This window comes from Myotis lucifugus, unplaced genomic scaffold (genome assembly GCF_000147115.1).
Source record: "Myotis lucifugus unplaced genomic scaffold, Myoluc2.0 scaffold_0, whole genome shotgun sequence".
In the NCBI taxonomy this organism is placed as follows: domain Eukaryota; kingdom Metazoa; phylum Chordata; class Mammalia; order Chiroptera; family Vespertilionidae; genus Myotis; species Myotis lucifugus.
Window position 1 is genome coordinate 42614162 of NW_005871048.1, and position 15504 is coordinate 42629665.

Here is a 15504-nt window from a genome sequence, read left to right on the forward strand (position 1 = left end):
GTCGCCGGTTCGCCAGTCGACGTTAGGGGGTTCCGCTCCCGCCGCGGGGATGCCCGGGGCGCCCTGTGGGCGCGCTGCCTCCGCTGTGGAGCGCTCTGGGTCTGCGTCCTCCGAGCCCGCCAGGCTGCTGCCCGCCCGCTGCAGAGCCGGCTGCTGGGCGTCTCCCAGACGAGAGGCAGCTGGGCTGGGGGAGGTCGGGGACAAGTTGAGACTGACTTGGAGGCTGCGTCTCTAATCCGAGCGTCTTGAAACCAACCCCAGCCTTTTGGGAGCCCTCAGCCCCCAGCAGAGTGGCTGGGCGGGAAGGACTCGGATTCAGGGGCTCGCCAAAGCCGGAGGCCCTGCAATTCCCGGCCTCGCCAGCACAGCCTCGGGAGTGGGCGGAAAAACCACGCCACTCCGCGTGGGCCCGGGGGTGAAGGAAGGTGAAAGGGTGAACCGGAGGGACGAGTGCCCGCAGCCTGCCGCGAACTCCAAGAGCCTGGCACCGCCGCCACCGGGAGCCAGGCGGGTCCGCGAGAAGGGCAGAGTTTTATGAGGGCGCACGCTGGCTGATCCCTTGCAGTCCTGAGATGACGGAGCAAATGTAGGTCGCTCAGGCAGACTACGGCCCTCCCTCTCCTAGTTCGTTCACGGGGTCAGTGGAGGAAGCTCACCTGAATTATCCTGTCCCGTAAATAGGTTAGCTTTCAAAGGCAGATTCTTCACATAATCATCATGACTTAAGTTGCCACCCCCAAACCTGATGTTGGGTAAGATGGCATGCCAGCACCTGGTGTTCCGCTGTTTTCCATGAAAACACCTAAGAATCGCTTTTTATAAAGCTCTTCCCAGATTCCTCCTCTTCACTGGCCCAGCCTGCTTGCCCCAAAAAGCCTCTTTACTGCTCTTTCCCAATTTCCTTGCAAGAATATTACTTTTTTTTCACCAAGCACTTATTTGTCAAACTTTGAATTTGGTGGTTTATTCCAGTGCATGTTGGAAGTAGAGGGAAGAGCATTCTGAAATTTATTGACTGTCCTTAGAAAATACCATTTTAAAAAAATATTTTTTGTATTGAATTCAGAGAGGAAGGGAGGAGAGAGAGAGAGAGAGAGAGAGAGAGAAACATCAATGATTAGAGAGAATCATTGATTGGCTGCCTCCTGCACGCCCCCCACTGGGGATCCAGCCTCAGCTCCAGCATGTGCTCTTGATGGGAATCAAACCCAGGACCCTTCAGTCCCCATGCCGCTCTGTCCACTGAGCCAAACCAGCTAGGGCAAAAATACCATTTTTAAGGTGACTCACATTCTAACGGAAAAGTTCTACTTTGGGTTAATCAGGAACTAGCATTTCTATTATTCTAGTATGTCTCTTGAAGTGGAAATGCAGAAGCAGACAGCTACCTACCTGTTTAAGAATCCACTCTATTTAAAAGTAAATAGGAAGTTTATCAAGCTACATCCTTCCCACCTACTATGTAAAATGAAGGCCCTCCTATGTTGTCTGAGCTTTGTAAATAAAGTGAGGTGCCTCATCCTGTGGTAGAATTGCTTTGATCCAATGCAATAAGCTGAGATGTAACTGCTGTGATGTTTACAGTGTTTCCTTTAGGCTTGGTTGGGTCTGAAGAAAGCTTACTAGCAATCTCCTTTTGTACATGAGGAGTTCCTGGAAAGAGACTGCTTGAGAACTGGGGTTCTCTCCCCCTCAAACTTAAAAATAGCAGGAAAGCCTTAATTGAGCTTCCTTTTTAGGATAGTCTTCAGTAATTTATTTCCAGTACATATTGTACTTAAAAAATTTTTTTACCATCATATTGGAACACTTAACATAAGTCCAAAGATTCTCCATGGAAGGACAATAGATCTCTTTTTTCATAAACTGAATAATTTCAGTCTTTGTGTATCTGTATTAAATTGATACCTTTGCCATATTACTAATATTAACATTTTTATTTACATCATTTCCATTGGTTTCTATGAAATAATAAAACAAAGGCAACAAAACAGCTGTACTCAAACTTTAAAAAAAAAGCACAACTTTTTCTTTAATAAAATCTTATCTGGACTCTCCAAATGGAACTGTTATAAGAAGCCATGTGGTGAGGCCAAAAGAGCTGATAGATCTTTGGAGCAGCCACATTTTATCTCCTGGGAATTTGTTGGAAATGAAAATTCTCTGTCCTCACTGAATCAGAAATACGGGGGTGGGAGGAGGGAACCTGGCAATCTGTTTAAATAAACCTTCCAAATGGTCTGGTGCCTGCTGGGGTTTGAGAACCATTGCTCTAGGCCTAGGGTATCTGGGAACGCAGACTAAAAACGACTGTAATAAAACGCTCAAATAAGCGCACCAACACCACAGTTCGATCAGTAAAGACTAAACTGTTGGCTGACAAGTGGTGCCACCATCAAGAAGCTCAAAATGTCAGAGGACTTGCAATTTACCAAAAGGAGACTGTCACGTACAACTGGTGACAGTGAAGGCATTTGAGGAGTCAGACCTAAGGGAGTCAAGGCCTCCCCTGCCCCCACACCTTGAAAGGCTTTCAGTGGCCACAGCAAGCAGAGGAGTGTCCTCCTCAGTAAGGACCAGGAGGATACTCCCATTTGCCATCATCACTCCAGCTACCTCAATGTCAGTGCTAGACTTGAGACCTAAGTATGTAGTTTAGGGTTCAAAAAACAAAGTTAAACAAATACAATTGCCTTAGAGCCTTACTTCTCAAAGAGAGGACCATAGACCGGCAGCAGTGGCACCATCTAGGAGCATGTTATATATGCAAAATCCCAGGCCCTATTCCAGACCTTCTGAATCATAATCTGCATTTTGACAAGATCCCCAGGTGATTGATATGCAAGTTAAACTTTGAGGTGCTCTGTCTTAGACAGGCATCCTCAGTTGTGGCCACATATTTGGAATTGCCTGGTCTGCACCACAGGTGGATTCTATCAAAACCTCTAGGGGTGGGACACAGGCATCAGTAGCTTGTAAGGTCCTCGGGGGATGCCAATGGGAAGCCAGGTTTAAAAGAACTACTGCCTTGGAGGAACCAGGTAGGAAAGGTGCACCAGGAAAGTCAGCTGGGGAGAGACTGGAGCCCAAAAGTCTGGTCTTACAGGAAGCAGCTGGTACTAGAGTTTAGCTGGTTGTTGCCACACAGGGATATAAGCCCAGATTTGCCAGAACTTTCAATTTTCAAAGAAAAGTTTTAAAATCTAGATTTTTATGGGCAATTTCTCAATTAATAAATACTGGCAATTATTTCAACATCCTTTGAAACCTGGGTTAGGTCACATAAGTGTGATGACCACCAATTTATGGTTTTATGGTGCTATACATCATACAAGTAAGTGAGCCTAAAATACATATACAGGGTGTCCCAAAAAATGTATACATACTTTAACAGCTGATCACTCCATTTTGAAAAGGAAATGTATTTTACTAAACACTGCCTTTATAATTGTTCAAAATGTGTGTATATGTTTTTGGGGACACCCTATATTTCTTAAATATACACACCAAAAGCATGAACTATAAATAGAAAAAAATCAATGAGTTGGACTTTATCAATATTGAAAAGTTTTAGTCCTCAAAAAAACATTGTTATGGAAGTAGAAAGCCACAGAAAATATTTGCAAAATGTACATTAGGAATTCTCACAACACAGTAATAAAAAAGCAAAGAACACACTTTTTTTTAATACACAAAAGATTTAAACATTTCACCAAAGAAGATAAATACATGGCAAATAAGCTCATATATAGAAGTTTAACATCTTTAGTTATTAGGGAAATACAAGTTAAAATCACAATGAGAAGGAACTTAAATAGATACTTACATGCCAATGTTCATAGCAGCATTACTCACAATAATCAAAAGCTGGAAACAACCCAAATGTTCATCATCACAGATGAATAAACCAAGTATGTTATATACACACAATGGACTATTACTCGGCCTTGAAAAGGAATGGAGTTATCATACATACTACAACATGGATGTGCCCTGAAAACCTTCAGGGTAAATGATGGTGAAGAGGCTGGAGGGATATTGCATTCTGGTTTTGGAAAACCTTAGTGAAATGTCCGAGGCACCAAAGGAGTACATCTTCCTAGTGAGCAGGATGTGTGTACCCCACATCTCAGAAACTTTCTCCCTGGTATATCTGATAAACATGGAATCACTCTTACCCTATGACATCTCTTTCTGTAGACTCCATGAACTACCTCACTTTGATTAAAAATGTTTTACAAAGCTTTCAGCACACTAGCTAGCTTTCAGCTTCCTGAGCTAACATCACATCCCCATCCTGCTTCAGAGACTAAAACTTAATCAGCTTTTTAGACGGGGTAATACAAGATGTTCTCCATCACTCTTTACAGATTCTCTCTCTTAGGTTCAGCAAACTCATTAGTCAACAGAGCCAAATATCAACAGTACAACGAGTGAAATTTCTTTTGAGAGCCAAATTTTTTAAACTTAAACTATATAGGTAGGTACATTGTTATTAACTTAATTAGGGTACTCCTAAGGCTTAGGAAGAGCCGCACTCAAGGGGCCAAAGAGCCGCATGTGGCTCTCGAGCCGCAGTTTGCCGACCACGGTCTTAGGTGATTCATCACATGTTAATTGTTCTATCAATTGCCTTCTCAGAGGTCACCTTTTCCCAAAGTTCTGAAGCCACTTTACTCCAACAAAAGCAACCATAGATCTTTAGGTCCATGAAGATGTGTCATTTGAATTAAAGAAGAATTTCTGAACCATTCTATCTTTTTTTTCTTTTTTAAAGGAGCTTGCATTTGAAACATGACAAGAACTGTAAATACAATGGAAAGCAAACCAACAAACTACATTCATTAGTGATTCAACTAATTGGAAATTTAGCCCATAATTGATTATAAACCTCACCCAAGCACAATTGTTAGGGTGCTGTTACAGCTGTCTGAGTAAAAGGATTTGGTTAAATATGCCCATGTTGGCACCGCCAGCATAAAAATTAAGGGCAAAGTCACACCAATAGATAATGAGCCCTTTATCAAGGAAACTCTGTTGGACAATCTCACTGTTCAGAAAGAATTTTTCAAAAGAAACACCAGCCTTTGTTCCCGCCACTGGAGGGGATCCAGAAGTGTCAGTGCTCCGATAGAGCCTGGCCCTGAGTGAGTATCCAGCCAGCTTTGCAGAATAAAGGAACACATTCCCATCAGCCTCCCCAATCGAGCGCCTATCACACAGCCTTTTCTCTGGGTCCTGCCAAGCTGTGTGCGCGAAGAAAATTGCTTTAGAAAAGGTCAGGCTGTATTGTGACAGTACCAGTTTTTCTAAAAGTGGTTAGAATCTTTCATTTTAACACTCTAAATCCTTGTTGGGTGGCTGTATCACAATGTTAACAAGGATTTCCTTTCTCCAGTTCTGAATAAAATGCACTTTGAAGGAATGACTAGTGATAATTTAGGATGTTTGATAGGTTATTCGTTTCTTTTACCACTAAAATGTTTGAAAAGCATTTATTTTGTGTTTTCTGGTTTAAGCAGGGAGCCGTGCTTATGATGGCTTTTGTGTTGAGTTTTAATGTTTAAAGAGGGCTTTTACAGGAACTGTCTTATTTAATGGACCAGCCCTGGGTTGTAGGCAGAACATGTGTCATGATTTCCATTTTATAGATGGAGTCACAGACTCGGGAAGGCTGTGTGATTTGGCCCAAGCCCCATAGATGGTAAGTAACAGAACCAAATCTCTACTTGGGTCTCTGACTCTAGGACTGCAACACATGCTGCCTCACTGCTCAGTGGTGCCTGCCTTCAGGTTAGTGTGCTCTGCATTTTACACCTGTAATATGCCACTTCTGGGCAACTTTCAGTGTAACCACTATGATTACTAACTGATCTATGACCGCCACAAATCGAGGAGGAACTCTGAAAAGGCCCAAAAGGATGCGGGCTGATCAACACAGAATTTCAGACCTCTGGGATCACCTCCTCTCTCTCTTTGGGTAATCCTGAATTACAGAGTTGGCAAGAGCCTCAAGCATCTAGTTTAACTCTCTAGTTTTTCAGATAAGGAAACTTAGTCCCAAAGGACTTACATGACTGTCTCCATGTTACAAAGTTAGTTGACGCTCCAAGTCACACAGCTAATTGGTATCAGAATCATTAACAAGAATCCAAGTTCCATGAATCCAGGCACAGGACTCCCTGTTCCAGCCTGTGGCCTCACTGCTATCATTCCGGCTTAGCTAGTACCTGGTAAATACTTGCCAAATATAACAGGCACCGTTGACTTATTGAAGAAAAGATTTATGACTCGTCTACACGATTACAGGCCTGTCAACAATGCCCTTGTAAAAGATTAATAATCTTGTACATAATTTAGGCACTGTGCCACATGAAAAACAGGAGGAGCTATGCAGGGTGATGATGCAATCGAAGGCCAAACTTCTTTAAAACTGAAATGCTATAAAATACTCTACCATACCATTCCACGGCAAAGGAGTTGGCAATTCCTGCTATTTTTCTTTAGTCACTGAATTCGAAGAGGAAAAAAAAAATGTATCTGTTCCCAAGCCATTTACCTGACCATGAATGTTGGCATACCCGCCCCAGATCCACGAACACCATCTCCTACCACAGTCCGTATTGGACCCCACTAAAACTGTATCTTAATATTCCCATCATTCAGGGAACCTTCCCCCACCAATCTCTGTGTAATACTAAAAGCCCAGTATTCTTCCTAATGGGAGGTGGAATGGGAGGTGGCTTTGCTAAGCTTTTCCTTATTCATTCTTTCTGGGAAAGGGCTTCAGAAACTTCTCGGCTTACCAACTGGCCACCTTGCAGAAGGCTACATGACCAGTTGTCTTTAGATTCAAAGTAATGCCAAACAAATGAACACTAGAGCCATTAGTTTGAGGCAGTCCCAGGGAATGTGCTTTTGCTCTAGAATGCAGCTTTGAATGTATTGAAGACTGCTCCCAAGTAGGAAGCTGACCTTACAGGGGGAGGTGTTTTCCCACCTGGCAGGCTCTTACCCTAGTATTCCCCTAGGAAAAAACACAAAAGGAAGCTGAAAAAGGGGAGAATAATAACAGTACTGAATAGCACATATTAACTACTGGTCCAAGGGCTTTATACACATAAATTCATTTAGTCCCCCACAGCCACCCTACGAGGTGGGCAGAGTGCAATTACTAACATTTTACAGATAAGAAAACTGTGGCACAAAGAGGTTAGGGAGCTGGTAGAGCTCAGCTTTGAACCCAAACAACTTGGCTCCACACAGCATATCCTAAACCAGGGGTCTGCAAACTATACCCTACAGGCCCACTCTGGCCCACCACCTATATTTATACATAACTTGTTGTCTGTGGCTGTTTTCATGCTTCCACAGCAGAGTTAGTAGTTGCAACAGGGACTGATGGCCCTCAAGACCTAAAATACTATCTGGCTTTTTTTTTTTTTTTTTAAGTTGCTGAGCCTTGCTCTAAATTATACTGGGGAAGAACAGGGACTGTCTGTCTCACAGCTTTAAGAAATACACTGAAAGCTGTTGTTATATAGACTAATGATTTAAAATCTGGAAGACAATTTAACATCTACCTAATTCCTTCCCAATAATTTTAAATATGAGGAAACTAAAGTCTGAGGACAAGAAGAATTGCCCCTATGTGATACTGAATAATAACAGCAGAGCCAGGTCTATAACCCAAATTTCTAAACCCACAGTTCTGCTGTGTTTGAAATAACACTGCAATTTTCAATTAGCACCCTAGCAAGGATTAGTTGAAATGGGTTGAGAGCAAGGCTGGAACAACTGTAGGTACCATCCAGCACATGGAAAAGAGAGGCAAAGGTCAGTACAGAGAGGCCAAAAGGGAGAAGACATAGTCTGTGCTGGACAAGGGTTCAAGGCCCCCAAGACAAATTGCACTACTTCATAGCTTTGTTGAGGGCCAGTCCTGGCCCAGCCACTCAAGCCTGCTTGGACTCCCAGCCTCTCACTTCTCTTAAAACTACTGTAGGCTGTCTACTGGACTCTCAAGAATAGATTATTTTATAAACATCATTAATCGTGTGTTTGTTTAATCCTTACTGGATTGTTCATTCCTTGAGGGAAATTCCAAAGGTCATGAGCACGTGAGGTGTAGAGTCTGCAAAGAGGGCCACTCCCTGGGAAGTCAGAATAGAAGTACTGACCTGCTTCTTTCTTAGTATCTCCATGAGGAAGTTCAAAAGAGATCTTTATTTATGATCGTTTTCATCACCAGTAATTTGCAAAGCCCTCATTTTATCTTAGATTTTCAAAAGAATACACTGTCAAAACCAACTTCTTCATGACTTGTCATCTAGAAGTGTGTTTCTACGGGAACAAAGTACACATTTTCCCAAATGCAACTGAAATCTCAACTCCTGCTACTTCTTTTAGGGCTTTGGGGAGTCTTAGTGTTAATCAAATGCTAATGAGACTCAAAAGAGTAGACTTTATTATATAGTTTTCCATCTATACAAATGCAAATGATATTTAGACTTAGAATCATTTCAGAACTAATGCAGCGCTTTGTTGAATCAATTCAAAACTTCACAGTCCAAATCATATACAAGTGCAAATCTATTTGCATCCCTCACTATCTAAAAATTTAAAAGATTTTGAAAACTTCAGATACCATTATAATACCAGTCCAGAGAAATACAACATTTTGTAAAATTCTCAACCTGCTTGAAATTGTTTTCAGTTAGATCCTGTGGTAATTTACTAATTGGAATGTAAGGGCAAACTTGCACAATTCACCCAGTCCTTGCTTTTCTAGGACTTGCAACCTCAGTCCCAACGCAATCCCGGTAGACTATCACAGAGGCATCCATTTCAGCCACAGTTCAGTGTATCAATAGGGAATACCACAGCCTTTTCCTCAGGTCTTACTTCCTGCCCACAGTTGATTGGTCCAGAGAAGGACACCTGGTTCAAGTGAGACGGTGAGTTCCTTCCTCAGGGTTTGGATTTTGTGCTGAGGCAGGGCAGCCTCCCTGATGTCGGAGCTGTAAGACTTAAACCTCAGAAGTGTGAACTGCCATGTTTTTTTTTATCTTGATAAGTAATGGGAGCTGGGTTGTGAGGAGAGAAAAGAACAAAGCAGATGTGTAGAGAGGAAGCACTAAGGAGAGATACCATGAAGTCATGAGTTCATGATTTTAGTTTTTCCTAAAACCTAGCTGCAGATTCATCTTTGTATTCCATGAGATACCTTTATATCTTTACAACAAAATGTTCTTTGTTTACGCTTATTAGAGAGGGTTTCTGCCCTTGGCACTAAACATCTTAAGAAATACACAACATAAACAAGTAATGGAAAAGATGAAACAGAAACAATTTTCCTAAGAAAACATGTGTATGTACTAGAAAAGTTTATTTACTCATCAGTAAGCTTCTACAAATTATACTCAAAGATTAATTAGGCCAATGTCTTGAATTTAGCAAGTGCTTAATAGTTTGTGGTCATTTGTTTGTTTTGTTTTAGTGAATAATAAATAGCAAGGCTTGGTGAGGGACATATAGATGTTCTAGAGAAAACAGAAGTAAAAAGCAACATGATGGAATGAAAGCATACTCCACATGTCAAAATTAAAGTCTCAACCCCACTCTAACCCTGTCTGGGTCTAATCTTTGTCCTCATCTCAACAAATAGCACAATTATACAGCCTGTTGTGTAAACAAAACCTGGTAATCATCCTCTCTCTTCTCCCCTACACTGAGTCTATCATTTCAACATCCCAACAGTCCCAGTGGTTTAACCACCAAGAAATATTTCATATTTATCCTTTTTTTCATCTCCATGGCTACTACACCATCCATCCTTGCATCAATTATTTTGGTCTTCTTTCTGAAACATCTTAATTCCTAACTCCAAAGTATGCTTTTTGAAATGTAAACTGAATATGGCATCCATTTCTCCCTAAACACATGCAGTGACATACTCTCTTTTAAACATTTATGGTTTCCCATTGGTGTATGGCAATGATCCTCACCCAGGTTTCACAATAAAATCACCTGGAAGAATAAAAAACAAACAGAACAGAACAAAACTATGCATGGGGTCTCATTTCCAGAAATGTGGATTTAATTGGAGTAAGATCCTCTTATAAATATTTTTCGAATGTTCCCCAGGTGATTCTGATGGGCAGCCAGAATTGAAAGAACTGCTGTAGGCAGATAGGCCCAAATCTTTAACACTGGCTGTACAGTCTTGCCCCTGCTTCCGTATCTTCCCTCATCATAGACCGCATCCCCATCTTCTGTTCTCCAGCCACTGGCCTTCTCTCAGTTCCTCAAAAATCACCACACTCCTTCCTGCCTGGGTACAGGGCTCTGAGCCGGCTCTTCCTGTGAAAACACTCTCCTTTGTCTCCAGATCTGCACTTTGTACCACCTCCTTGGGGAAGACTTCCTTGACCTCCCTGAGTAGGTCAAATGTCCATTCTGGCTCACCCAACTCTGCACCCTTCCTTTATAGCACTTGTCACTGGATAGCTTTACATTTACGTGTAAGTCTTTGAACATGTTTATCTTCCCCATTAGACTACAAACTCTGTGTGGAGGGAGGGATTCTGCTTGCTTTGCTCACCAGCCCATCTCCAGTCTCCAGCCTGTGTCTGAAAGAGGAGGCCCTCCTTATATGGTATATGATGAGAACCAATGAGAAGAAAGGTAATATTTACTGAGAGCATCACTACTGGCTGTGCAAACTAAAATTTTGTTATAAAAGAAACAAAAACTTTAAAGGGAACCCAAGTCTTGATTGGAATGGACAGTATAGTTCTTTAAGAGGCATATGATTGATGGTGGGATGGAGGATGGAGGGAGTCAGGTGTAAAAAAGCTTAGGGTAGGGAAAGGTCTGCAGGAGAGATCTCTGACCTCAGCAGGTCTGGCCTTTCATTTCATCCCCATAAACCTCCACCTGTGGTTTAGCAGCACAGCTTGAAAGTAGAAAAAGAGAACCTTTGCTCAGTAATCCCCATGGGACTTGGCAGTGCAAGGCAGCAGCCCTTTGAGTCACTGGGACAGACTGTGGCTTTGTTGGGTTGCAGAGAGAGGGCTCACCCAACTAAGAGGTATCTAGTTTGGTGGTTAGACTTGGAGCCAGGCTCTCTAGTTTCAGATGGCCACAGGGAGCTTGCTACTTATCTGCTCTGTGACCTTAGGACAAGTTTCTTATGTTTCTTGACTGCAGCATGGGACAACAATGCTGACCTCACAGCAGGTCTATAAAATTATACAGATACTAGAGGCCTGGTGCACAAAATTCGTGCACTGGAGGGGTGTCCCTCAGCCCAGCCTGCACCCTCTCCAATCTGGAACCCCACAGAGATTGGGCCTAAACTGGCAGTCGGACATCCCTCTCACAATCCGGGACTGCTGGCTCCCAACTGCTTGCCTGCCTGCCTGCCTGATTGCCCCTAACCACTTCTGCCTGCCAGCCTGATCGACACCTAACCACTCCCCTGCCAGCCTGATCAATGCCTAACTGCTCCTCTGCCAGCCCGATTGCCCCCAACTGCCCTCCCCTGCCGGCCATCTTGTGGTGGCCATCTTGTGTGAGGGTGTGACAGTCAATTTGCATATTACCTCTTTATTATCCTATATAATAAAGAGGTAATATGCAAATTGATTATCACTCCAACACACAAGATGGCCACCCCCATGTGGTCAAAGATGGCTACCCCCATGTGGACACAAGATGGCCAGCAGGGGAGGGCAGTTGTGGGCCATCAGGCCAGCAGGGGAGGGCAGTTGGGAGGGACGGGGCCTGCAAGGGAGGGCACTTAGGGGCGACCAGGCCAGCAGTGGAGAGCAGTTAGGGGCAATCAGGCCGGCAGGGGAGCAGTTAGGCATCAATCAGGCTGGCAGGGGAGTGGTTAGGGGGTGATCAGGCTGGCAGGCAGAAGCAGTTAGGGGTAATCAGGCAGGCAGGCAGGCAGGCAAGCAGTTGAGAGTCAGCAGTTTAGGATTGTGAGAGGGATGTCCCAGACTGGAAAGGGTGCAGGCTGGGCTGAGGGACACACATACTCTCCCCCCCCCCCCAAATGCACAAATTTCGTGCACCGGGCCTCTAGTATAGAATAATCTCTTCAGCATGGTTATTACAAATATAATGATTTCTAGTTAACTCAGCCTTCTTTACCCATGCTTTTAATGATTTATTCCTATGCTAAGAACTCTACAAGGTTCCCATTTTTGCTTCTGTGTTGGTAGACCTGCAGCTGGAGCCCTGGTAGTTGCATGTTCTTAACCACTGCAGCATGTGGCCTCCACTGTGCAAGCCAAACTCCTACCATGGAATGAAAACAGGCTCCTGGCCCCTGAATGACACCACAATTTCTGAATTTTAGATGGATCATAATTGTACAGATGATGTGCTTTCTAACTGTGTGCACTAATAGGTCATCACTGTCTGAGAATGTCTGTGAAGTAGTGCTGTAATCTCCATGCCCTGTGATATCTCTAAAAGCAAGTCTATCTGTCACTTCCTGGAGTGAAGATGGAGCGCTTGCACCAGCATCCCTTCCTGGGATGGTCACAGAGGTGATCATGTGACAGAGAACATCCTCCCCCTCTGCTCCACACTAACACTGTAATGCATTCCCAGGGATGGGGGTAAGGGGCATCCCATTTATTCACATGCCCTGAAACGAAGTGTTCTGAGCACACAGTACCAGAGAATAGGGCACATGACACATCCTTTGTAAAAGATCCCTTTTAACCAGAAAGTCCTTTCTGCTACAACCATGCAAATGTCATCTGCAATTTCAATTAGACTAGCACTCATTGGAAGAGGAGTGTGGTGGTTCATTTCATGTGTTAACAGGACTGGGCCATGGGGTGCCAAGACATTTGATCAAATACTATTCTGGGTGTGTCTGGGAGGGTACTTCTGGACATAAACATTTGCATTTGGTAGACTGAGTAAAGAGATTACCTTTCCCAGTGTGGGTGGGTCCCATCCAATCAGTTGAGGGCCTAAACAGAACAAAAAGGCTGGCCCTCCCACGTGACCCTCCTGACTGCCTTGAGCTGGGACACTGTGTGGTTTGTCCTGCCTTTGGACTCAAATTGAACATTGTTGGTTCTTTCTGCAACTCAAGCCTATGGGCATTCAGACTGGAATACACCACTGATTCCCCTGGTTCTTGGGCTTTTGGAACTAAACCATCGCTCCCCTGAGTCTCCAGCTTGTCGCTTGCACATCTTGGGACTTGGCAGGCCCAGGATCATGTGAGCGATGCCTTATAATAAATCTCTCCATATATATGTATTCTGGTGGGTCTCTGGAGAGCCCTAATACAGGGGACTTAGGAGAATGATCTGCCTTAGTAGATTCAGGAGACCAAATGTTATGGACTGTTTCCTTATAACAAAGACTCAGAGGATTTTAGAGAAATACTGAACATGAACGGACATGATTCACTCACGACGCAGTGCTGTGGGCAACAAAAGGAGAAGGAACATACACTGAGTGCTCTCTTTAAGCCAGTCACTTTCACAAACATCAGCTTAAGAGTTTAAGGAAAATTGACTAACCTAAGGAATTAGTTTAAGAGCAAGTCCCAGACACTAGTTCTATCATTTTCCTTAACCAATAAATACATAATTTACTGAATTGAAAAAGCCTCCAATTTAGCCATGACACAGGCTAAGGCAAGAGCCTCCTCTTGCTAAGGGAAGCTATAGAAACTTCAAAGGAGAAGGTGTGATTACTTTCCTTAAGTTAATTAACTGGGTGGTCACTTTAAACTTACTAATCTTCCTGACAAAACTGCATCATTGTGATGCAAAATAGGTGGCTTGACATTCTGCCTTCCTGACCCACAACAGGGAGGACTTTGTCTCACGCCAGATGTGTGTGTGCGCGGTCACCACCTGGAGGTACCATAGGTCACTGTTGCAGGTTTAGGCTGGCTCAGGGACATCTCCATTTCCTCACAGGCTTTTTGTAAACCGCAGGAAGCCTTCCAGACTCAGTACTGCCCCAGATGTAGAAACTTAAGGTTTAACTGCAAGAGGTGAGGAAAGGGTCAGGAAGTTTGTATTTCTGACCTATATCCTAACAGGGCAGCTTAGAGTCCTGTGGCCTCCTGGTGAGATCTTTCTGGGACTTTTCTTTATCTGCCTGATGCAAGGTGTAGAGAGTCCTGGAGGAAGAGGACTCCAGCTGAGATCAACAGGTTGGCAGGAGTCTCACTCTAAATACTCAACATCCCTGGACCCTGTGGTTTTTAATAAAGTACAAGCCCCAAACAGTGACTGACACAACAATGAAATGGGAAAGAATTTACGGTTAGAGACTACCTCCGTTACTTAGTTATGTCACTCAACTTCTCTGGCAAAGCTGGGGTGGGGTGAGGAGAGCTGGGAAGAGGAGGATGGGACCACAGGATTTCTGAGACACGTTTACCTTTAAAAACCCAAGCTGTCTTGTTCTCTCTCTACAGAGTGGTTTTATCAGCATGATAAGCCTCTCAACCTATCAAGGGTAAAAATTTGGCAGCTACAAAGTTTCTTCTCCTTCATTTGGATGGCAAGGTTCTTAGCTTGTCAGTCCTCTGTTTAGTTTAACAAACATTTTGGAGCATTTTCTACAACCTGGAGCCTACTCGGTGCTAGGATCTCTAAGTACAAAGTAAACTCACAGTCTTGTGGGGTCTTTAGGAGGATCCTGGTTGCTAGTTTAAGATAGGAGAGAGAGAGAGAGAGAGAGAGAGAGAGAGAGAGAGAGAGAGAGAGAGAGAGAGAGAGAAATATAAGCTGTGCTTTTTAAAGAAAAAAAAAAACACAAAAAAACCTTGCAGGGCAGTTTTAAAATGTGTCTTTGATATGCCTCCCAACAAAAGGGGGCCAATCTTAGTGACTGGGTTATAGCCAACTGAGTCTGTTGACAGTGATGCTGTGTGATGTCTGCCTTGTTCTCTTGGGGGCACTCACCAGCCACCACGCAGGAAGTCTGACTACCCTGAGACCTCCAAGCTGGTGTAGGCTTGTTAACGGCCCCTGCTGAGCTCCCAGGGGACCCCCTCAACTGTGGGCCTGAGAGAGAGCACAGGGGACCTTTGATGAAGGGAGCCCCAGCCAGCACCTGACTGGAAGGGTGGGAGGAACCCAAGTGCCCAGGCTGAGCTCTTCCTGAATTCCCAACTCACAAAACCCAACAAAAGAAAATGGTGGTTTTGAAGCTCCTAATTCGGGCGTGATTTGTTATACAGCAATAGTAACCAGAACAATATCTTCACCAAAACTATTCTTAAACTAATCCAGAATCAAAATCATGAAAACATTACTATTACTACAATTTTTTTTTCAATGGGTGTGCACTCCGTGTTCAAGGAGAGAAAGATGTGGTATAAGCGACCTAAAAGCTTCATGCAATTTCCTCAGATGTCTTATATTTTTAAAGGATAGCCTTGAAAAGTAGTTTGCTTCCTCAAACTAGAAACATATCCACGGAACACTATATTCTGAAAAACAAAAA